At 35.7% G+C, this 23,727-nt stretch overlaps 2 long non-coding RNA genes across 3 annotated transcripts; one reads left to right on the top strand and one right to left on the bottom strand.

Moving 5' to 3' along the window:
• The first annotated feature begins 5,107 nt into the window (after positions 1 to 5,107).
• LOC120081958 (uncharacterized) lies at positions 5,108 to 6,327 on the top strand. 2 transcript variants are annotated; one of them, XR_016530566.1, is made up of 2 exons: positions 5,108 to 5,567; positions 5,667 to 6,327. It is a non-coding gene; the product is annotated as an uncharacterized LOC120081958 (long non-coding RNA). The 2 variants fall into 2 exon arrangements; XR_005482997.2 differs by having other exon boundaries at positions 5,126 to 5,567; positions 5,672 to 6,327.
• Positions 6,328 to 18,478: 12,151 nt separating this feature from the next.
• Positions 18,479 to 20,538, bottom strand: LOC120081832 (uncharacterized). Its single transcript, XR_005482957.2, has 5 exons — positions 20,097 to 20,538; positions 19,951 to 20,015; positions 19,655 to 19,708; positions 19,478 to 19,551; positions 18,479 to 18,692 (listed from the first exon to the last, which is right to left on the bottom strand). It is a non-coding gene; the product is annotated as an uncharacterized LOC120081832 (long non-coding RNA).
• Positions 20,539 to 23,727: the final 3,189 nt, after the last annotated feature.

The following is a 23,727-nucleotide window of genomic DNA, read 5'->3' as shown; positions in this document are numbered from 1 at the left end:
GATTTCTTGAAATAATTAAAAATATAAAAATAAAGAGAAGGTTAGCACTATACGTTTGTCGATCCATAATTACAGTAAAATCTTCTCCTCAAACTGGTAGTCTTCTCCTTAAAGTCTTCATTTTCCATGAGATCTTCCTTGCTAAACTCTGGCAAGGATTCGATTTGTAGAAACCGCTCTAGAAAGATGAGAGGGAATAGGGAAGAAGATTTTTTAGAGAAAACTTCTCAAAAACTGGGAGAATTTTCTTGTAAGAGAATTCTCTATGTAATGATTGTAGAAGATTATGTCGTAGAGAGTAGAAATGCAGAAGTGATTTTCGTGAGGGCTCCTGTAACAACTCAAAATTTGAGGTAATTTTTTATTTAATTATTTGGGTGTTATTTTGAGTTTTGAGGCAAAATTGTTTACTTCAACTTAAGAGAATATTTGAAATTTTAGATATATTTGAGGTGGATCATGTCGGGAAAGTCCTAAAAACTCGTAGTTTGTAAACATTAAACATATTTTATTTATAATAAAGTTATTTTTCTATCAATAAAGGTGTTATTGAATTGCATCCTTTTATAAATCCAATAAACCAACCTATGGCTATAATATATGAATACTTAAATTTTATATAAGACATAAAAGAGGATCAAGCCAAAAAGGTCTATAAGTATATGGATAAGGTTGTGTACCTTATCCTAAGGACACTATGGATGTGGTCCTCTTTGTATATTGATACAAACGATGTGATCCAAATGTCGTTCATGTGAAGACATGCGAGTGAAGGCATCCTATATAAAATATATTTTCATAAGACTGGACTACGAAATAGTCACTTTTCTTTATAACAACTGTTTATTGTTAAAACTGACTATTTCAATTTGATGACCTAAGGTAACTCGATCTTAATCATGAGCTAACTACGAACTCCTGTTTATTCGAGATTATTCTTTAATCTACATAGGTGAGAGTGGTTTTGTAAGACGAAATTCACTCTTACCCGTTTTAGGATAGCACATAGGTTGTTCCTTTAAGTATTGACTCCTGGTCTTTAACAAAGGGACCCCACCCTCTCGTGACTAAGAGGGATTCGGTTTATTGGTAAGATCATAAACCAATTGTTCATTAGATGATAAGTGGAAACTTAAGGAGCAAGATGTATTACAGGGGTAAAACGATATTTTTGACTTAACTATTAATAAGAACAACCTGTGAAGAATCGACTTACTAATTATGGTTAAAACAAGTTGATAGAAATATATCTACAGTGAGGAGAGTGAAGTGACTCTTATACAAGAGCACCTATGGGCAGAAGCGGATCTTTCCAATTCATTGTGACAGAATTTATACATATGCATTCAAACATACAGATATGCATTGATAACACTAAATTACTGGCATGCTTAAAAGATAAAAACAAAAGACCGAGAGAACATACCAATTGAAGACTTTTCTTCACAAATTCCGGTCTCATCGTGAACGAACTCCTCTCGCTTTTTATAGTCCAGTAAGTAATCGCCCAGCAACACCATGGTCGTCTACATGAACAGCTTCGCACGAACAACAGGCAACGGGACGACACCACCACTCGAAGCCCTCAGTATTCTTGGGGTGAAAATTCAAAGGGTGGGCTTTGATGGGATTGGTAGAGAGGAGGAGGAAAGACTATCGTGTACAAAGATCAAGCAAGTGGGAGAAAAGGAAGACTATCGTATAGTCAGGTGCTTGATCATTTAGTGCGAGGTACATGATCGTGTAGTAAAAGCTAAGCAATCGTCTATACGATCGTTTAGTTACACGCAGGCGCTAAGCGATCGTCTATGAAAAGGTAAGCGATCGTTTAGATGAAGGGCTCGTGGGTGTGTGATTGTTTAGTAAGCGGGCACTATCGTATAGGCTCTCAAACACTAAGCGATAGAAGGCTTATCACACCGTGAGTGATTATGCGTGTCTCTCACGCAAAATAAAAACCATTTTCGTTTTATTCTTCAGTTACTAGAATTGAATTGAACTTACTAATGCACGAATTCGGAGAAAACGGTGGCCAATTATCTCATAACCATCCAATTAATAAAATAATAAATATAATCATATTATATTCATAACCTATAGTTTGATATCATATATCAACTATAGTGTTTTCTCCTCTACTTGATATAAATCATATTTATATCAATTTTCCTCCAAAATAATGTATCTCATACATTTAGTCAATCATATCATATATAATTAACCAGTTCAATTATATCATATATAATCGAACTCCCTCTTGTCAATTTGAACATTTCAAACTGACCCAAAAACTTATTCTCAACTTGTATCCAAGCTACCAAGGGGACCTTATGGCCCTATGGTTCGAAGCTCCAACGGTATGTGAATAGCTGACTAAGCTCTTTAGCCACGAGATCCACCATCCGTTAATTGCCAGGCATTCCACTAAAGACCGACAGCTGAACTCTTCTTACCACAGATATATTTCTATGTCCATGAGATATAACTAACATGAGTACAATAACCCTTCACAAATGCTCATAAGTACAGCTAGGCCAATTTATCGTTTTACCCCTATAGTTACATCTCGCTCCTTAAGTACCATTGATCCCTCTAATGAACAATACAACATAGTCCAACTATGTTTGAATACCTTTCGGGCCATGAGAAAGTGTGTGGCACCACATCGTTCAAGCCTAGAAATCAACCCTTAAGGGAGCTATCTATCTTCTTACCCCTACTTAGGGGAAGGAGTGAATTCCATCTTGTGTAGTTGAGTTCCTAACTCCCAAATCAGACGAATCCCCAAAATGGTAGGTTTGAGTCGGCGGCCTGGCCACTCGCACCCATGCAAATCAAAGGACCGCCCTCAATGGCTGGAGTTCCCAACTCACTTAGGATTGAAGTCATGTTACCTATGGTCATCCTAGTGAAGTGAAGTCTCTGTCATGAACGGTGTCATATAACGAGACGTTAACACTTCATGGTCAAGTCTTATACAAACTCTTTGTATAAGACGCCTTTGCTCACACGTCCCCTATACGAATGATCGGGATCAGACCACTGTAACAAGTCACAACACTTGTAACCGCATCCGTAGCGTTACCAAGATAAGGTTTTCCTTATATATCCATATACTACAGACCATTTTGGTTATCACTTAAGACATGATCCACTTGTATGTCATCACATACATGCTTAAGTTATATAAAGACAACATGGGATTTTAATTTATTGGTTTGTGGTAAATCAAATAAAACATCCAAATGAGCAAAATTAAGAAGTGAAGTAAATATCATATATTATACATCACAAGCATTCGTACAAACTACTTACAAACTACAGGACACGAGACTTTAGGGCATCAACCCTAACAGAGAGTGCAACTATTAAGCTATAGTGGTATGTCTCGGTAGTTAACTAATATTGATTAATTCGGTCTAAAAAATTTAGCCGTCATTGGAGCTCATGATCTGTAGGTCCATTAGGTCATTCTACTAACTCGTAAAATGATTAAACCTTAAAATAGAGTGTTGAGAGAAATTAGAATATTCAAACTCGATTTAAGGTTTGGATTATTATATTCGATATAATTGATTTTTAATTAACAAGTTAAACATAATGGTTTTAGATAGTTGATAATGTTTAAATATGATTTAAATATTTGATGAGGTATTTTATTAATTTAATATTTTGTGTTAAATTAATTAAATTGATTTAATTAATTTTTCATTTTTAATTTATTGAAATTTTGAATTTATGAAATTCAAAATTATGAAATTAATTGAATTAAAATTTTGATTTGTGAAATTGAGTTTGATAAATTTTATTTAATTAAAATTATTTTGAAAATCAGTTTTAATTTTAAATTTTAAATTCATTTTATGTTTTTAAAAGAGAAAAAATGGAAGATTAATTGAAAGAGGTAAAATCCAACTTTTTCCACTTTCAATTACACCTCATGCCACTTTAATCCAAAAGGAAATTGAAGTGGCTGTCACAATTGCAATATGATTTGCATGGATTAGTGGTATATATTGAATATTTGACTTCGTAGTGAAGGATTCATGCAAACTGAAAATCTAGAAAAAAAAAATCTATGGTTTTTTTCTACTCTCCAACTCTCAAAACCCACACCAATTCCCTCTCAATTTGAATTCCACCTCTCAATCTAATGTGTGGGATAGTAGAGAAGACTTTGATGGTGGTCTACTACTGAGATTGAAGAAGAAATCAAAGAGGATTCAAGCAATACGGAGGAATCTACAAAGGTTGTACACTTAAAACTCTATTTCTGTTTTCTTTTTAACATGCATACTAATTAGTTAAAATTGATGAAGTTAGAGTGCTTAGATCCTTAATTATTTCTGCTTGTTGAATGTTAACTCCATCAAATCAAATGATTTGGAGATAATTCAATTTAAATGGTTGAGAATAATGAATTTAGAAATTGAAATTTAATTTAAGAATTTGGATTCATTTCAATTTTTAATTCAATTTGGGAAATTGAATTAAATCAATTTTAGAATTGTTTATAAGTTGGATAAGATAATTAATTTAAATCAATTTTATGGGGTAATTGGTTTAAATTTATTTTCCAAAAGGGATTTGGGAGTTTATTCTTTTTTATAAAAGATTTGGGGATTCAATCTGATTTTGAAATTTTAATTTAATTTAAGGGGAAATTGAATTAATTTACTGGAGGAAAATTTAGGAAAAAAATTTGGGATTTTGGACTTAATTTAATTAGGATGAATAAATAAGGAGAATTTTAGAATTCAAGAGGGAAAAGAAATTTGAGAATTTAAGAGGGAAAAGGAAGAAAAAAAATTACATATATATGGTTAGGAATTCATAAAAAAAAAAAAAAATGGAAAAAAGAATTAATTAAACTCCCCACTAAAGATTTGGGGATTTAATTTGATTTTCAAATTTTAATTCGGGGAAATTGAATTAATTTATTGGAGGAAAATTTAGGAAAAAAATTATTTTGGGCTTGATTTAATTAGGATGAGTAAATAAGGAGAATTTTAGAATTCAAGAGGGAAAAGAAATTTGAGAATTTATGAGGGAAAAGGAAGAAAAAAAAATTATATATATATGGTTAGGAATTCATTTGAGTTCAAGTAAAAAAAAAAATGGAGAAAATAATTAATTAAACTCCGCCCACCCCCCGCCCGTCTTTCTCTCCCTCACCACCGCCGTTATCTGGTCACGGCACCATCGTCACTGCTATCCGAACGGGCGCTGCCACTTCTTTGAGTCAGATCGCGTCGTCGTCTGTCTCAAACCCACGAGATCCAACGCTCAACCGTCGTTCATCACCATCCGCTGCTAACAGTCGCGCCGCTGCTGTTCACTCACCGTCGGGGCGTCGCCGTCACAATCGTTGGTCACCGCTAAGTGTTCGAATCCAGCCGCGTCATTCATTTAGGTTGTTTATGTCCTTCCGTGTGTTCAGATCTAGTCACATTGCCTGTTTCAGACCATTCAACCGCCGATCGTCGACGATCTCTTCACCTCTCGTTGCTCCGTGAGCCATGTATCATTGAATTTTGCCACGTCTCGCTGTGAACTAGAGTTTTTGGGTAAGATTGTCGTACTTAGAAAGATTTTCTTTGAGGTATACTGAGTGTACATTAATTTTGACTCTAATTTGTTGATATACATTGTGGTTTGGATGTTAGAACAGAGTTTTGGAGTGTCAAGAATTACTTTCAAGCAGCTTAAGGACCCGATTGACAACGTTTGGTGAGTCTTGATTGTTGTTCTTCAAAGATTTGAATGGATAGTTGGCCTAATTAATGACTAAATTTTAATTGTGGAAGATTAATTTGAGATTTCAAGGAGGGGTGGAGCAGTCATTCAACAATATCAAAAGAGTTTTGACATGTTTGATTGGGAATTTGTTTGTAAAGCTTGAAAGGATTTTGGGATCAAGTTATATTTAGGGGTTAATTCAAGGCCTTTATTTCAAGATAGAAAGGATTTTGTTCAGTTATCAAGACTTCATGGAGGCAACTATCTTTTTATTGGTTCGCCTTCGATCTAGTCCCCTTGCATGATAATGATTGGACTGGATTGATTGGACTGTCTAATTTAGACCGATTGGACTATCTAATCTAATTAGACTGAATGGATTGTTTTGACCATGATGATATGTAAGGTTCATTGAGAATATGCTGGTAATTTTAGCCTAAGATAAACGACTGTACATCTAACAAAGGAGTTATATGTAAATTGATGCATACAAAGTTATAGGGTTCTTGTAGCTTTTCTTATTTGGGCAGATGCATGCATTTGACTATTTATGTGCACATTATGATTGATTTGTGGACCTTTGAGTTACACACTATGATTGATGCATGTTCCTTCGAGTTCATGTTTACAATTGATTTGTGGACCTTCGGGTTACACACTATGACTGATGTTGTTCCTTCGAGATCGCGTTTACAACTAATAGGAAACCCTTCGGGATCATTATGACTGATATCATATGGGTGTACATCGATGCCTAGATAAATTAGTTAACAACTAACTTAGAGGGTTTAATAGCGGGTTACTTATCGAGTATTGTTATACTCATCCTTTCTTTCAGGAAATGATAGGAATAGGCTGGCGAGTGACAGACACCCATGACAAAGCCATATAAGGACAAGAGAAATCGCTTAAATCGCTTTCGCTCAGTATATGTTTTTCTTAGTCATTTGAATGTTTTAAAATTAGAATTTAATGTCAAACAAAAAATTTAATGTTTTGAATATTTTCTTTCTAAAAGGTTTAGAGGGCCACGAATAGAGGTTTTATTTATTTGTTATTTATTTATTTTAGATTATTTAACAAAAAAAAAAAAAAACTATCTTTATTGCTTTTGTTGAAATATGGTGCTTTAGCCCTAAGGGCATTTTTATCTTTTTACTTCATGCCTACTAAATTAGGGTTTCTCTCATTCTATTTATATCTGAGGTTGGGGTCTCTTGTATTTATGACATTAAAATAACATGGCTTTTTCTCCCTATGTTAAGGTTTTCCACGTAAGTCTGGTATTGTCTTTCTCTTTTCTCTTTATTTTTCAATACGGTATCAAAGCAAGGTGATGAAACCCTAGCCCTGATAGAAGAAATTCAGTCATCAAACATGGTAGGTGATGAAACAATGGCAGACGCAACTAATATGGCCATGATCCAGGTGGTCGTGGTTTGATATCTTCGGACGATCTTGAACCTGGCGCAATAACAACCCTTGGAGAGCAGCCGCCAATCGTCTTCAACCCAGCAACCGCGCCACCCATAGTCCTTGGAGCCGTGCCATTGAGCAGCCATAACCCAGCTGGATCGCGGATCGCCTAGATGGCTGGCAGTCCTATTCCAGAAGACGCGCTAGTTTTCGCGCAGATCTCCCAGCCTCAGAAGTTGTCGAGCGAGTTTGTTCCAGCAACTGGGTCGGGTCAGTTGATCGGAGCTCCTCTTGCCTCCAGCAGCCAGTCGATCATTTTCGAGATGTTTCCACACTACCCGATCGTGCCTCCATCCGAGAGTAGTGTCGAGCCTAGTGGACAGTAACCGATCGGAGCTCCGCCAGCAGCATCTGTCTAGTAGCAATAGTACCTCCCAAATGTGTATCCGGTTCAGCCTCGGTATCGAATGGGTGACTCTATGGTAGAGAATTCCATTCCTGTCTCCTATGGGCAGAAACATCCAAGAGTAGAGTTCCATGGGGAACTCCAATTGGCAAGTCTCCAATAACATATGACAATTCTTGGGGCAAAACTGAATGGACATGAATCTTCCAGTCTTCCAATCTATTCAGAAAATTTGGTAATAGTGTTTCCTACTCTTCCTACTACTAATTTGATGTCTGGGACTATAGGAAACTCTGTAGGGATGATCATAGGAGAGAAGCTGAATGGCCAGAATTATTTCTCGTAGTCCAAAAATGTTAAAATGGTCCTTGAAGGGCGCCATAAATTCAAGTACTTGACCGGAAAAATACCACGGCCAAGCCTTGGGGATCCCCAAGAGCATGTCTGGAAGGGAGAGGATTCGTTACTTTGCTCAATGTTGATCAGCAGCAGGGAACTTCAGATTGGAAAACCCTTGCTCTATTCAGCCACGCATGGGATATTTGGGATGCGGTCCAAAGGTTATATTCTAGAAGGCAGAACGTGTCTCGCCTATATACTCTACGTAAACAGGTCTATGAGTGTAAGCAAGGGAGCATGGATGTAACATCATACTTCAACAATATGTCCTTATTATGACAAGAGATGGATTTGTGTCGGGAGATCATCTGGAATTGCTCATATGATGGAATTCAATATTCGAAGATAGAAGAGATTGATCGTGTGTATGACTTCTTTGCGGGATTGCATCCAAAATTTGATATGGTTCGGAGTCGAATTCTAGGGCAAAAACGATACCGTCTCTCATAGAGGTCTGCTCAGAGGTTCGGTTAGAAGAAGATAGATCGAGTGCAATGAATGGCTCTACTGTTAGGAGTCCGCTGCCTTTGGGGTGGAATCCTCTGGATCGGATAGTGACAAACAGAATGATAAAACACCTCTAGTATGTGAACATTGCAAGAAGTCGTGGCACACGAAGGACCAGTGTTGGAAACTACATGGTCGGCCTCCTAACGGCAAACGTCGCCTTCCAAATGACAAATCAATGGTCGAGCTCTTGTGAGTGAATCTATTGAGGTGGTCGCACAACCTCAGGTGACCAACCCGAGTGACTCAGGTAATAGAGGGATCGCAACAGTTGTTCAATTAGATACTCCTCAGTCCTTTAGTTTCTTTGTTGAAGGGAATGAATTATGGATTCTAGATTCAGGAGCGATCGATCACTTGATTGGTTCATCTGATCGATTCCTTTTGTATTTTCGAGTGCTGAAAATGAGAGGATTCGAATTGCAGATAGGTTCATCGATCCTGTTGCTGGAAAAGGTTGTTTGTCCCATTTCAAGGACTAGTTTTAAAAAATGTACTACATGTGTTGAAGATTTCTTTAACCTGTTGTCAATAAGTAAATAACAAAAGATTTGAACTGTAAAGTCGTCTTCTCACCAGATGCTATTTTGTTTAGGACTTGAGCTTGGGGATGACTATTGGCACTGCCCGATATGACAGAGGCCTCTATTTCCTTTCTGAAGATGCTTTTTCTAGGAATTTGTTTAGGACTAGTCTGTTATCATCATTTACTATGTCTGAAAAGGATTATTTATTGTGGCATTTTCATCTTGGACATCCAAGTTTTCTATATATAAAATATTTTTTCCCCATTTATTCCATATTGTGAACATTTCTTCTCTATCTTGTGATGTCTGTATACGTGCTAAACAGCCTTGCGTTTCCTTTGTGTTTCAACCTTATAAACCTACCCAGCCTTTCCACCTGATCCACATTGATGTTTGGGGCCCTTCAAACATCTCTACCTTGTCCAATAAATGGTGGTTTGTCATGTTTATTGATGATCATACTCGACTTACATGGGTGTATCTCCTTACTGATAAGTTCGAGGTCGTATCTATCTTCCAACAATTTTACACCACAGTCTTAACTTCAATGGACGTGAGTTTGTCAATCACACCCTTCGGGAATTCCTGACTTCGAAAAGAATTGTCCATCAAAATTCTTGTGCTTACACTCTGCAACAAAATGGGATGGTTAAATAGAAAAATCATCATCTCATTGAAGTTACTTCATCCCTGATGATTCTGGCGTCTCTTCCATCGTATTTATGGGGAGATGTTGTTCTCACTGTCGTTCATCTCATTAATAGGATGTCCTCACGCGTTCTTAAGTTTCAAACACCCCTGGAGTGTTTTAAAGAATCATTCCCATCCACGCGTCTTATTTCTGAGGTTCCTCTTCATGTGTTTGGGTGTACAGCTTTCGTGCATACTCACGGTCCTCACCAGACTAAGTTTGTCCCACGAGCTCAAAAGTGTGTGTTTGTCGGGTATCCCCTTCATCAGCAGGGTTATAAATGTTTTCACACATCTTTAAGGAAATACTTCGTTACTATAGATGTTGCGTTCCTTGAAGATAAACCATTTTTTCCTATTAGTCATCTTCAAGGAGAGACCACTAGTGAAGAGACTAATAGTTCTACATACTCCGTACCTATTGATTTCAACGTTGAACTTAGTCCAGATACAAAACAAATGTTTTTGTTTTACCTAGTCCTGAATCTGGTCTAAATATTCCAGTGTTTGTTCTCCCTACTAGACAGGTGTCGTGGATAATATATTACAGGAAGAATCTCAAAAAGGAAACCCAGAAAACCCCTGTTGTCTCATCGAAAGTGTCCAAGAATCAGAACCAGCACCAGCTCAAGTTCAAGATCCTTTTGTTTCAGATAATGTCCTTGAAGGAAACTCTGGATGTGTAGAAGATGGTGAGACAAGCTCAGAAAAGGGTGAAACTAAATATGGTAATGAGGTGTTGGAAGGTCCTCAAGAGAATGAGGACTTGTCACAGGAGTCCGAGCAGAGTCAGTACTCTGATACTGGAAAGAGGTCGGAGAAAACTGGCAATTATGATACCACTCTTGATATGCCAATTGCTCTATAGAAAGAAACCAGGTCATGCACCAAGTACCCTGTGCAGATCTTTCTGACCTATAGGAATTTGTCTCCTGGTTTTAAAGCCTTTACTACCCAACTGGATGCTCTAGCAATTCTTACCAGTGTGCACACAACTATAGAAGTTCCCAAGTGGAAAGCAGCAGTAATGGAAGAAATGAGAGCCCTTGAAGCGAATAAAACTTGGGATCTGGTGGCCCTCCCTAAAGGTCACAAACTGTTGGATGCAAATGGGTGTTCGCGATGAAGTATAAATCTGACAGAATGCTTGAAAGATATAAGGTCAGGTTAGTAGCTAAAGGGTTCACTTAGACATATGGGATTGACTATTCAGAAACTTTTTCCCCAGTGGCTAAGCTCAATGCAATCTGAGTTCTTCTATCCGTTGCCGTGAATAAGGACTGGCCTCTACATCAACTGAATATAAAAAATGTCTTCCTGAATGGTAATTTAGAAGAAGAGGTTTACATGAGCCCTCCTCCAGGTTTCGAAGCTAAATTTGGGAACCATGTTTGCAAACAATCTCCGATAGTGTGGTTCGATAGATTTTTTATGTTTGTTAAATCCCAAGGGTTTGTTCAAGGGCATTATGATCATACCTTGTTCACCAAAAGACCACTACCAGGGAAGATTGCTATTTTGGTGGTTTATGTCAATAATATCATTTTATCAGAAGATGATACGGAAGAGATTGTTAAGTTGAAGCAAAATATGGCAGGCGAATTTGAGATCAAAGATCTTGGTAGTTTGAGATATTTTTTTGGGATGGAAGTGGCAAGATCGAAAGCAGGAATATTTGTGTCTCAACGAAAATATACACTGGACTTGTTAAAGAAAATGGGAATAATCGAATGTAAACCTGTTGACACTCTTGTTGAAGTCCATGGCAAACTGAAAAATATTACAGAAGGAGTTCTTGTAAATAAAGAGAGGTATCAATGCCTTAAGGGAAAATTTATTTACCTATCTTATAGCCGACATGATATATCATATGCTGTAAGTGTGGTAAGTCAGTTCATGTAGAGTCCATATGAGGAATACATGGAAGCAGTTCCTCGAATTCTGAGATATTTGAAATCCACCTAGGAAAGGGCTTAGTTTTTAGAAAATATGACAAACGGAGTATCGAAGCATATACTGACTCAGATTGGGTAGGATCAGTAACCGATAGAAAGTTAACCTTGGGATATTGTATCTTTGTATGGGGAAATTTGGTTACCTGGTGGAGTAAGAAACTGGGTGTGGTTGACAGGAGTAGTGCTGAGGCAGAGTATAGAGCTATGAGCCTAGGAGTGTGTGAAAAAATATGGTCACAAAAAGTTTTGTCTGATCTTCACCAAGACAATCCTAATCCCATGAAACTGTATTGTGATAATAAGGTTGTCATCAGTATTGCCAACAATCCAATGCAACATGATAGAATTAAACACGTTGAGATTGACAGACTCTTTATTAAAGAGAAGTTAGACCACGACGTGATTTGTATTCCCTACGTTTCTTCAGGCCAACAGGTCACAAATGTTCTTACCAAAGGGTTATCGAGACAGACTTTTGAAGCTTGTGTTAGCAAATTGGGTCTAGCTGATATCTACGCCGCAACTTGAGGGGGAGTGTTGAAATATGGTGCTTTAGCCCTAAGGGCATTTTTGTCTTTTTACTTTATGCCTACTAAATCAGGGTTTTCCCTCATTCTATTTATATTTGAGGTTGGGGTCTCTTATATGTATGACATTAAAATAATAAAACTTCTCTATTGTGGTTTTTTTTCTCCCTGTGTTAAGGTTTTCTACGTAAGCCTTGTCTTGTCTCTTCTCTTTTCTCCTTATTTTTCAATAATTTTAATAGATTTTATGGTCAAAATATTTGGTTTTAAATGTGTATTATGAGTAACGACCCTTGTTAGAGTACTCGAAAGATCGGGTTGTTACAACTCCCTAGGGCCGTATTTATAGATACTGGGTCACTCCTAATTAGAATCCCTCTACATATATTTTAAATTAAATATTCAATAATATCTAATAAAATACATATTCCCACTTAGTATCTCATATTAAAAGAGTTAAAGTATTTAAATCATATTTAAATATGTATCTTTTGCAAATTCTCTTTAATCTGAATCTTATTCAAATTAATTAATTATTTATTTGAATCATATTTAAATAAACTAATTCTCCTAATATTATTTAATTTAAATCTTATTCAAATTAAATCATTTATTTATTTATATGGATCTCATCCAAATAAATAGTTAACTATTTGAATCATATTCAAATAAATTAATTCTTCATATTATAAAGTTATAATTTGAATCTCATCTAAATAAACTTTATAATAAAATATGTATTTAATTATATCCATTACAATTAATATTTTTCTTCATAAATTTGAACATTTCAATTTTTTTTAACATATTTGATCTTTATTGGTCTATGGTGAGCTAGTAAGGGAGTCTTATGGACTTACAGATTATAAGCTCTAATGATTCAAGATTAATTATTAACTACAAGGCAAACCACTATAGGTCCGTAGTTGTACTCTTATACATTGTAGGACAAGTTGTGTTCATAAATATAATTAAAGTAAGTTGATCCTTCACGAGTGGTTCATAATTATAGTTGGGTCAAAATGTCCATTTCTCCTATGTAATTAATTCCTCTAATGAACAATTTGTTCATGGTCCAACCATAAACTAGGTCTCCCTTGGACGTTCATGGTCCAACCATAAACTAGGTCTCTCTTGGGCCAGTGAGAGAATGGGCCCGAGGGTGGGGCCCGTTGTTCAGGATCCAAAATCGACACTTAAGGGAACTACTCATCTACCTACCCTATGCGAGAATGAGCAAATTCTATCTTGTGAAAATATGTTCCTAGCTCCCCATTTAGTCAAGTCCCAAAATGATAGGCATATTGAGTCGGCAACTCAGGCCACTCTCACTTATGCAAATCAAAGTACTGACCTCACAAACAAGAGTTTATAAATCACTCAAGATTAAGATCGCGTCGTACATGATCATCCTATGAAATATTAATCTCATCAATCAACGAATTTACAAAGAGAGATTAAATATTTCGCGGTCCGATCTTAGACAAACTCTTTGTATAGGATATCCCCATTCAAATGTCTCCACATGAACGGGGATCAAACTATTTGTAGCTATTACAAAGTGGGTTGTATCCGTAGTATCATAAGTATAAGACACCCAACCTTATCCATATACTATAGACCTTTAGATTATTTCTTGAACATAATCCACTTTGTATTTCAACTACATAATATTCAAGAATACATATAATAACTTAGATTTTTTTTCAATTAATGGATAAATCAATACTGCATAATTAATAATTAGTCCACTAATAAATTATGAGACTTTAGCCAACAAAATCGTAGCTCAACTGGAATAATGTTTATACTATCAACCTCGTGGTTTGAGGTTCGATTCTTCCACCTCACACTTTAATTACAATACCTCTTAGAAAAATAATAAAAAATCTAAGTTCTACCCATCTATAGCATGGGTCGAACAAAGGGAACCGAAGAGTTTTCAAATTAAGTGGTTAGCAATTCTATGTAATTAAAGGGGGGTTTGAAATTACTTGATTGCAAGAAAAATTTAATTGTAGAAAAATTAAAGAGATATTGAATTCAATAATTAAATGGTCTAACTTAGGCTTTCGAGTTAACTTGATCATAGGTTCATCGACTTAATTCCTATATAATCTAAACTTAGCCAACTCATTTAAAAAGTTGTGTGAGAGCCCAATTAATGATTTACAAGTTAGTCTAACCCTTGGTAACTTTTAATCAAATCACAATCATATGTCATGTATTGTAATTCGGAACCTAGACTTCAAAGAAAAAATATAATCATAATCATTCAATCACAGCAAAAGAATCTAAAGAACAATTCCCAGAGTTATAGAAAGATCTAAACCTCACAAGTTATAATATAGGGGGAAAATTACTCTATACCTAATTTAGAATAAGTACCTTAGCCAATAATTGTCATGAAGATCGACCGAGTAGAGTTTTGAGACATCAAGATAAAAATTAAAAAATTTAAAAAAAAAAAAAAAAAAAAAAAAAGACAGAAGAAAAATAGAAAGAAAACGCACTACAATTAGCTGGAATCCGAAATAATAGCCCTAGGCAGCTGAACAACCCTTTCATATAAATCGAGTTGGTGCCGTGGTGATAGGGTACAACATCGCAGCATTGGCGGACAGATGCGCGCGATGAACTTTGAAGCGTTGTGGCGCTATGTGCTTTTCACGAAATAGGGGCTTTCTATCTTACAACATCGTAGAGTGTCATGATGCCATTTTGGATTCTTCTTTCCTGATTGATGCAATTTAGCTCGATTTTGGTTTGTTTTAGCTCCATTTCGTCACTAACGTTGACTCTACCTCTTAAATGCTCGAAACCTATAAAATCACCAAATAAACACGTAAAGTTTAAGAACAATCCTGAATTAAACATAGCAAGATAATACATTTTCGGTGCTATCATGTGGCAATATTTTTTTTAATTGAATTCTTTTATCACTTGAATAGTCAAATATTTTGTGGCAAGAAGAAACAAGAAAAAAGAACATAAATAAATAAATAAATAAAATATACATTTTTTGACATTTGAGATCAACTACCTAACGAAAAAACTAGCGTTGATATTCAACGAGCAATCTATATATTTAAGCATAAAAAAGAGATTGGTGAAATTTACTAACAAGTCTAATACCAAATATTATAAACAAAAGTTAACATTCACAACATCCTTAAATGGGAAGAATGAGCTCGTAGTTGCACTTTTATCATACTCTAGTGAAAGAGAAGGTCTAGAATGATGGAGAAGAGTTTGTCGATTTAGCCAAAATGACTGCCTGATAAAAATCAAATTGTGTGCATTAATCTAAAACTTATCATATTTGAATATAGCAGGCAAGTCATTTTTGGCTATCAAACAACACTATTCATCATCATACTAAACTTCTCTTCCTTCCATGTTCGTGTAGCAAATCCAACCATTCACCAAATCATAAAAGATATGAAAGAAAGAAGATAGAATCTAACATGAAAGGGAAGAATCTAATCAACATATATAGTTGATTAGATTATGCATCTATATATAGTTGCTTGGGTTGTCTATGCTTTGCTTTTGCTTTGTTTCTGACATTTAAAAGAATATATTCTAATTTATGGGTTGCATGGTTGACTCAAACTAGCTAGCAAGAACATTCATTCTTTCAAATTATTCCTTTTTGTAAAGTCAACTGTAGTTGGAAAATGTTAACCTCAATCAACCCTATTTTCAAACATCAATATGCTAACAAGTTGTGGAAGATCTGGAACTTTATGTTAAGAGTTATAAAAATTGGATGAGTAGCTTATAATAGTTGTAGAAATTGGACTCCAAAATGATAAAAATTGAACCCTTAAACTTATACAATTGTTACAATTTCTAATATCATTTAAGTTTGAGGATCCTATTTTAATATTTGCATAAGTTTGAGTGCTCAATTTTTACAATTAAAAGTTTGAGGGTTTAATTACAACTAGCTACCACCATACTTTACGAGTACTTTTTGCAATTTTTCCAATAATTATCAAGCATATATAAATATATATAGGTTAAAAATCATTTTTGATCCTAAGCTTTTGTAGAAGTAATGATTATTTAGTCCTCGAACTTTGATATGCAACAATTTATGTCACCTTACTTTCAAATTTGTAACAATTTATGTGTTTAAACAACTTTAGCATATAATATTCTAGTCCTTATACGTTTAATTTTATAAGAATTAGGTCTATAAATTCAAATTTGAAACAATTTAGTCCTTATCATGAAAAATCTCATCAAACTTAATTGTCAAATTTCATTATTTAATGACTTAGTGTTTATAATTAATTTGTAAATTGAGCATTTAGCAGATAGGATATTTATTCATCAGTCAGGAAAAATTTTGAAAAGATTTTATATGGACAAAGCACATCCATTGAACATTCCAATGGAAGTTCGTTCACCAGATGTGATCAAAGATATATTTCGACCTCGAGATAATAATGAAGAACTTATTGGTCTTGAAGTACCATATCTTAGTGCATTTTGTGCACTTATGTATCTTGTTGATAATATAATACCAGATATTGCATTTTTAGTATATTTATTAGCAAGATATAGTTCTTCTCCAACAAAAGGACATTGGAACGGAATTAAGCATATATTCTATTATCTCCGAAGAATGATCGACATGGGGTTTGTTTTACTCAAATAAATCAAATTTTGTTCTAGTTGACGACGCAGATTTTGGATATTTATCTGATTCACATAAAGTTAGATCTCAGACAGGCTATCTGTTCACATACCAAGGAACTGCTATATCATGGCAATCAATGAAACAGACCATAATGGCTACTTTCTTAAATCATGCTGAAATTCTTGCAATTCATGAGGCAAGTTGAGAATGTATATGACTAAGATCAATAATTCAGCGCATTCGTGGAACATGTGGTTTGTCTTCTAGTAAAAATCTTCCAGCGACATTCTTTGAGTACAACACAGTATGTATAGCTCAAATCAAATGAGGATATATTAAAGGAGATAGAACAAAGCATATTTCACTAAAACTTTTCTACACTCATGATCTTGAAGAAAATGACAACATCACTGTATAACAAATTTGTTCGAAGGATAACCTGACTGACTTATTTACGAAGTCGTTACCTACTACAACCTTTGAGAAATTGGTGCACAACATTAGAATACGACGACTCAGAGATCTCAAGTGATTTTTCTATGAGGTGGAGCAAATATGTCGTATTTTTCAGGAGTATAAATTATATGAAATATGTAATCTTTTTTCTTCACTAGGGTTTTTCCATTGGGTTTTCCTAGTAAGATTTTGATCACTAGGGTTTTTTCTAGTAAGGTTTTAACGAGTCATATTTCATATATATAATGAGCATCTAAGTGGGAGTATTATATAAACATTACACTAAAATAGATGTCCATCCTTCATGTTTCCACGTGTCTTTGTATATGTTGGTCATTTGTTTTACAACTACACATAATTAGTGTCCAAATAAACCCACTTCCAACTTGCCAAATTGACTAAAGGGATTTGGTGGGTTCATATGGGTGTATGAATAAAATATTGGTGAGAAATCCCAACTTTTTGGGGAGAAATTAAAAAAAAAAAATCATTATTTCATTATTTTCTTATTTACTTTATTTTATTTATGTTATTTATTTATATTATTTTTTTAGTATTTGTGATGCTCGATTTTACACCAAAATTAACTTTATTGATTTATTTCTTTTCTTGTATGTGCTTTTTCAAAGATTTACAATTTAATTCTAATTTTTTTCTCGAAAATACAATCATTTAAAAATATATTTCAATTGCAAAAGATTCTACCATTTTATTTACTCATTTTATTCCATGACTTTTTGTTATTGTCTTCTTCATTTTATTGCTTTCTACGATAAGTGCTCAACTGATTTTCTATAATATATATAGTTATTTGCAAATATATTTAGATATTTTGTTCGCCATATTTTTCTGAATTTAATTGTTAGCTATTTCCATGAGTTTTTGGTCTTCGATTTATTTTTTAATTACCTCTATAGGCACTTCATAATATAAATATTAATTATGCTCTCCACGGTCGCGCCCATGTCCATGCCGATATGAAGACAATGGACCAGCCTCTTAATCATAATATCCTAAACCAAATGCTGGCATCATCATCATCGGGCTAATATAATCATTTTGTGTAACGGCCCGACCCCCTAGGACTCAAGCTAGGCTGTCACTAAACACATAGCATGCATGAAACTTAAAACGACACCTTTTTATAGTGAAATAAATGCTAAATAAATAAGATAAATTCAAAAGGCCTCCATTAAATTCAAATATTAAAAACAAATGATAGGGTACCCATAAATCATAAATGATAATAAATAGGTCTGAAAACAAATCTTAACCGTAAGTTTCAAACATTAACATTAAAACTGAAAGTTGAAAAACATGAAAAGAAATCTAAATATCATGAGTGTAAGCATAAAATTAGTCCCCAGTGGCTCGTTCATGGATTCCTCTTGTCATTCACCGACGCGTCCCTACACTTACCTGAAACATAAAAATGAGAACGGGATACTCAGTAAGTAACCCCACTACTGGGGTCAGGCTAAGCATCTATGTCCTCTAGATGCCTACCTTTGATGGGATGTAAGCACTCCCCTAGTCCTCATGGGACACACACATACATGAATAACTAAACTTCATTCTCATGTAGTTAAGTATATTCACTACCTCTAGTTGGTCCCGTAGGACCCACAACCTCTGGTGAACCTCGAAGGAAACACCACCTCTAGTGAATCTCAAAGGAAACACAACCTCTGGTGGATCCTGAAGGAAACCACTTCCTCTAGTGAATCCCGAAGGAAACTCTAGTGAGTCGCGAAGGAAACAACACCTCTGGTGGATCCCGAAGGAAACCAACACCTCTAGTGAATCCTAAAGGACACACAACCTCTAGTGGGTATCTAACTAATAGTGAGGATACTATCACGATTTCAACATCACAAGTATCATAACATGGTTCTATATAATACATATACATCTCATTATCATAGTTCCATAACATACATATACATCTCATCATCATAGTCCCATAACATACATATACATCTCATCATCATAGTTCCATAACACACATATACATCTCATCATCCTCAGATTCAATAGAATCTCCAAGAATAAAATTTACTTAAATCATGCTAGCATTCAATCCTCTTTCATGTGTATCTAGTTCATGTAACTCACTCAAGAAAATCATACATAACAATCAATTTAATAAACAACCTCAATACATCATGTTTAATATTACCTGGCCCGAGGGTATAGTTACTTACCTCAAATTTATGTCCAAGGAAATTAGCAATTCAAAGTCCTCTTTTTATCTTGAGTAGAATTCTTGAACCAATCCCTAAACGTTAAGCCATTTCAATTTCAACATCAGGGGCCTAATTTCAAACAAAGCTACCTAAATATTGCCGAAATAAATCCAAACAAATTCAAATATTCTTTACCCAAAGTATAGCTCGTTTCAAAATTGCTCCCAACCTCCCAACAAATGCCCCAAACTGTGCAAATTTAATGATAATGATTAGAACCTCCAAATTCCAACATACTATATTTAAATCAATGGTACCAAGACTTAATACACTTGCCAAAGCGTGACAAAACCCTTTTAATATTGATGGACGGTGGTTCCAAACCTCCTTGAAATCTCAAATTAATCTTCCACAATCAAGATTTAATCCATAATTAGGCCAACTATCCATTTGATAACAAAAATCTTTGAAGAACGAAAACCAAAACCTACCAAAAGTCATCATTCCGGAACCTTATGTCGTTGGATAGTGGTTCTTGACACCTTGAACCCTCAATCTAAATTGAGAAATAGTCAGTATCAATATAATTGAACCAAACTTAAATGGGTATCCAAGATTTCCAAAATAAAACACCTACCCAAGATCCAAATTCTAGCAAGGTGTGCGAGACCCGACGCTTGGTCGGAAGACGCTAGTGAAGGACTACAAAGTTGGTGGCGAGGCGAGACAGGGGCTAGGCGGACGGCTACAGATGGCTGGAATGACGCGCAAAGAAGTTGAGGTGAGGGATGGCGTTCGAAGGTTGGCTTCGGTCAACGGCAACGGAACGACAGACGTGCGGTACGGCTGGGAGAGAAGAACGATGTGCGGGTGAGCAAGCAACTGGCGGCTGGAGGCACTTACACCAACACGAAGAGTTGATAGCTAGCATTCAGCTTCAAATCCAGCGGGTCCAGGAGGCGACGGACAGCGGCACTTCGAGGTCGACGATCGTGGCAGGACAGGGGCTAACGCAAAGAGGAAGAAAGAAAACGGAGAGGTGAAGGGAGGGGAACTGCTTGCACTTGAAAGAGAGGGGTAGGACTTTTAGGTTTTAAATAAAAAAAATAATAATAACTCACAAGGAAATAAAATAAATATTTTATTTTTATTCTTAAAAAAGAAAACCCAACTTACTATACATATATATATATATATATAACCATTTCCAATTCTTTCCTTTTCCTCTTCAAACCCAAATTTAAAATTAAACCAATTCTTCCACATAAAATAACAATTATTAAAAATTGAATTTTCAAAATTCCAAAAATGTCCTTAAATATTAGAAGATACTGAAATTATATTAAGAACAAAATTTCGGAATGTTACAGTTTGGCTCTACATGTAAACCCTGAACTCTAGGTTTCCTAGATAAGTATGTTTAGCCAAAGTAATGTCATATTATATATTTATTAAGTAGCAATTCATGTTTTTCTATAGGAGTTATGATGGAAGGGAAGGAAAAACATACTAAATGAGGGGTGACGTGGCAGTTAATCCTTGAACTCTGGAGGTCGTGGGAAGTTTTTGGAAGAAGAACTTCAAAAGCATGGTTTCGACAATTGACATTAGCAAATTTTAGTAAAATTAGTGCCATTCGAAAATTGAGAGAAGCTAGTTTACGAGGTTGTCTTGCCAGAGGAAGTTTGCACAAGGAGAAGAACAAGAAGTGAAGAAAGAACAGAGGAGGAAGAATCTTGGGTTACTCGGGGCCCGAGGTGAAGATTGGAAGTTCCAGGCCAAACTTGAAGGAATTCTTGGCTGAAAGTTTAAGGTAAGAAAGTAACTCAATTCTAAACAAGTTTGTAGAAGGAAGTTTCTTGAAAAGAGCTCTGAATTTCAAGTTATGAATTTTTAAAATTGTAACAGGGAAATGGTGCATAAGCAGACAGCTGCTTGGGTTGAACAAACAACCAGTTCACCGTGGGAGTTATAGCGAGATGTGGGGATGAGGACCTCGCCTATAAAGGAAATCTCGCTAGTATCTCTCTAGAGAATCTCGCCAATCTCGCTTTACAAGGAAATCTCGCTAGGAATTGAGGTGAGTATCGCTAGGATGAAATTTTCCAGGAAAAGCCTGATCTCACTCTAGTAGATCTCGCTAGCATCGCTCTAGAGGATCTCGCTAACATCGCTTAGGGGGATCTCGCTGACCTCGCTCAGGGGGATCTCGCCAGTAAAGTTTTCTGTGTTGATGAAAGTTCTTTCAATAAATGAATTAATTGAGGTATTTTACTAAGAATTCTAAGTAGTTTAATCGGGAATTATATCTTTTTAGGCCAAAATGAGCTAGGGCAAGCGTACAAACCATTAAGAGCCTAACGAGCGGTGAGTGACTAAGTAAACTTAAGGTTTCCAATACTCACGCATATATGATCAAGTAAAGCACAGTGACATTAATGATGAAATTATACTTCCTCAAGCAACAAATGGCAGGAGAATAATTTAGTGCATGTTTCCGGCTTGTATGTGTGTAGCACAGGCCAAGATACGTCGTGTAACCATTACAAAAGCTATGTTCTAATTGTGATATATGCTTCCTAGAGGAAGGCTATGGGAGAATGAGTTATTTTGTAAATGAGTGGCAATGGAACAGTTCTTGTGTAAATACTAGGCAATGGAACTTAATTTGATGTTACAAAATACACATTTGATACCGAAGGACATTTGAGAAGTTATCTAACCGATTTGGTACCAAAGGACATTTGAGAAGGTATCTAACCGATTTGGTATCGAAGGACATTTGAGAAGGTACCTAGCCAATTTGATACTGAAGGACATTTGAGAAGGTATATGGCCAATTTGATACTGAAGGACGTTTGAGAAGGTATCTTAGTAGCTCAATACTAAAGGACAAATTTGAGAAGGTATCTGAGCAGAAGTACCTAAGATATGATGGTACTTAGTATGGCCACGTGCAAGTAAGAAGTTCTGAATGAGAGGCCGAAATATGGGTCTCTTGATCGGTAATAAACGTTGGGAGCTAGAGCATTTAGGCTCGTTCTCAACTAGGAAATAATGATGTTTGATGATATCTAAGAATGGTGTAAAGCCACATTTAGTGACAATTGCTTGAAACACTCATTAATATATTTACATGTTTATAGTAATATAATGCATAATGTTATACGATGTTATAGTCACTCACTGGCCTTTAAGCTCACAGAACCTCTGTGTTTTCCCTTCTCAGGTAACGGTCAGTTTCTTCAAGGTTGATTCCTGCTGCTGCTTGCCACTAAAAGACTCGGCTTATTAAGAAGACTTAGGTTGATGATCTGTTTTATGTACACATATTTCGAGAGGGACTAAGGCTTCTTTAGGAACGTTTGGGCCATCTGTGAATATTTTTTCTGTAAAAGTAATGTCCTAGCTGTATGCATGTATTTATGTAATCTTTGTAGAACCTTAAGGGAGGTTTGTTGTATGCGTATATTACTAATGTTTTCAGCATGTTGTTATTTAGATTAGAAGGCTTGGGTGGTGGGTGCTAGCAGTAGGGCTAGTAACTACCACGGTCATATCCTCTTCCAGATTAAAAGGATAATCTGGGAGGGGGTGTGACAAGTTGGTATCAGAGCATAAGATTTTGGAAATGAGAGGGGAAGTTCATGTATAAGTCTAATTCTCTAAGTGTGAGTCCTTAATATGTATACATTGATTTAGGTGAAATACCGAGGCAACGTGGAGACCGAGTAAACAAACAGGTGGGAGGAATACTGACTCTACCAATAGGAGCCCGGAGGTTGGAGAGAACCCACCGAGTGGCAAAAAGAAGGTGAATGATCCAGTAGGTCAGGAAATGATGTCTGAGGGAGAGTCCAGTACCCCCCAGGCAAGGGCAGATTCTTAGCTAGAAGATGTAGTTTTTGATAGGATAGTGCAAAGATTAGCAACCAATGTGGGCTCTATACGAGCCGACCCAGAGAAGAAATATGGTATTGAGAGGTTTAAAGCCCTAGGGGCAATGACATTTGAAGGTGCAACAGATCCGGCTGAAGCTGAGTTATGGCTCGATGTAGTTGAAAAATGTTTCGATGTTATGAGTTGTTCAGAGGACAGAAAAGTAGGATTAGTCACCTTTCTACTATAGAAAGGAGCAGAGAAATGGTGGAAAGTGATATCCACCAGACGAGCCAGTACAGATGCGATGTTATGGCCTGAGTTCAGGAAGGCCATTGAAGATAAGTATTACCCCAGCTCGTTCCGAGATGTAAAAAGGGATTAGTTCC

This window comes from Benincasa hispida, chromosome 7 (assembly GCF_027475165.1).
Source record: "Benincasa hispida cultivar pf3 chromosome 7, pf3_genome.v1.1, whole genome shotgun sequence".
Classification (NCBI taxonomy): Eukaryota; Viridiplantae; Streptophyta; class Magnoliopsida; order Cucurbitales; family Cucurbitaceae; genus Benincasa; species Benincasa hispida.
Note: the sequence above shows the minus strand (reverse complement) of the source record. Positions and strands in the feature narration are given on the sequence as shown.